Here is a 2,732-nt window from a genome sequence, read left to right as displayed (position 1 = left end):
TTTTTGATAATTGTTCATTAGAAATACACAAAAATTATGGATATTATTTGTAATATAATTAGTTTTTACTCATTTAAAAAATCTTTCGTTTTTTTATTTTAAAATAATTTATTGGTATTTTCAATATCAATAAATTGTTCAAAAATAATCATTTTAAATTGAATAAATTTCAATAAATTGTTTATTCTTCGGTTGTTACACAAATCAATTTTAAACATTGATATCAAAATTTGTCTGGTCGAATTGTTTAATCATTAAAATAGACATAGTGTTTAATAATGATATTTATTGTGTTAGTTTTAGATATTTTTATTTTATAAAGTAGAATTTTAAATAACATTGGAATTGTTTTATATTTTACAAAATAAGACTAACTTGATATTGATTAAGTTGTAAATTTTATAACAAATTTGAAAACAACAAAACTCAAATTCAATAAATTAACAACATAATTAAAATGTATGAACAAAAAAGACAGTATCAAAATACATACAAAATGTGCGTTTTTTGATTTTGTAACTTGTATATAATAAATTGATAAGTATACAACATATAAAGTTTGAAATCACATACTGAACAACAGGAAATAAATAAAAGAGTTAACTTCGAAGTAATCACAAATTTTGGTTTATGATATGTAAAGACAAATATTTGTCATCATATTAATTGGGTGTGAGTTGTAATAGTAAGTGTCATTATTTAATGTTTGTAACTTTTTTGTTTTGTCTTTGGAATATAGATTAAAATTTTCTCAATTAATTACAATTTGTGTAACAAATATTTTTTGAGATATTTGCACATGATAATTTACATTTTGTTAATATGTTTAATGTACTAATCGGTATATTATTTTTAAATAATACAATGAAAATGTGACATTTACAAATAATATTTATTTTCCAATTTGATTATTTATCAAACCTCAAATAATAATGATATTTTAACTTATTTCATTTAACAATAATCAAAATATATTGTTTTATGTTATTTTATTTTAATTGTTTTTATATTCATTTAAATGATGTTAATCAATTTGGTGTTAATTATTGCTTTCAGTTGTTTTTAGTTTAAAACGGGGTATAAATATTTATATTATGTTTATCAATTTTGTCTTTTCATTTACAACAACAACGATTTTATAAAGAACATAAGTTATATTTATGTTATATCATCACCACTAGACACCAAAACAATTTTAAACAATAGAATATTTTTTGTTGTATCAAAAATCAATTACATCAAATATGTCTAAACAATAGTCAGTTTAAGAGTAAACAATTTGTTTGAATTTAACACTTTGAAAACACAAAATACAAATAAATATGAACATGAACTTTGATACTATAGTCACTCTAACAAAGTTATTTGCTTTAAAATTAGCCTGTATCTTTTGGACTAAACTGAGTGGATAATTTCTGCAAATTATTTTAAAAATCCATTGAATTCTTTTAGTTTTTCACATTTTTGAGTTTTTACCCAATTTTCATTATTTTAAACATAAATACGACTATTTAATTAAAATAAGATAATTTTTCTGAACACATAACGTTATATACTGACTATAGTCAAAAAATGAAATCATAACCGATGTAATAGCAAAATTTTAGAACGATATTCAAACAAAATAATTTTAATGTGTGAATAATCAACAGTATTTTTAAAATCAATTTCAAAAATGAATGTAATATTAAACACTTTATCAACTCAAATATTTGTATTGATACTTGATTTTTAAAATATTATTAATAAAATAGATGTTATTGTCGATGAATGTTTGATTTTAACCATTGTTTAATATCTATGTTTAGCATTTGTTTTTGTTTGTAATTTTACATTTTGTTTAAAAATAATAATTTTTGAAAACAACTTATTTTAAATATTTAACATGATGCACAATGATTTGTGCCTCCAGTATATTAAAAAAATATAATGTAGATACATAGATTATTTTACATCTTTAATTAGTAAATTGATGTACATAAATGCGATATTAAATATGGGTAATGTTTCAACAATAATTTCAATAATAATTAAATTATAATTAATAATTGTTATTTATTTAATTAATTAATTATTATAACGAATACACCGATAATTTATATCAAAAAGAAAACAATAATATTATTAAATGATTCGAAAATGATCATTTTTAGTATTTATTACTTTTGGAATAACAATATTTACAATGAAACATTTATTGTTTAATTTAATAACACATTAACATATTATTGTGAATTAAATTGTTTATTATTGTGTATTATTAATATATTATTTAAATGTAATTGTTAATTTTAAGTAAACTTAGAAGTCATTTACAAACTTATAAAAACACCCATTCTATTTAAAATGGTTGTTCGAGCATGAAAGTTATTAAGTAATTTTCAAATTGTTAATTGGTTAATTGGTTGATTGTTTACTTTATTTTGAATGTATTTTTACACCAAAACATCAAGTCGTTTTCAAATAATATTTTGAGTTTATTTTTTGTTTTTAAAACAAATAAAAAAACAAACCACAAAATGTTACAAATAAGATGTTTTAAGTCAAAAACAATCAAATAATCAATTGTGGCAGTTAAATACAATCATATTTAAATAAAAAAAAATAAAATAAAATAACAAACAATGTCTGAAGAAATATCAATTGAACACATAGTAATTTGGAGTAATTGTAAACTTGTCGTTGTTCAAATAACGAATGGAAAAGATGGTGAGAAAGAAGAAACAATCAAG

Source organism: Entamoeba invadens (assembly GCF_000330505.1).
Source record: "Entamoeba invadens IP1 unplaced genomic scaffold scaff_1105074726227, whole genome shotgun sequence".
Classification (NCBI taxonomy): Eukaryota; Evosea; order Mastigamoebida; family Endamoebidae; genus Entamoeba; species Entamoeba invadens.
Note: the sequence above shows the minus strand (reverse complement) of the source record.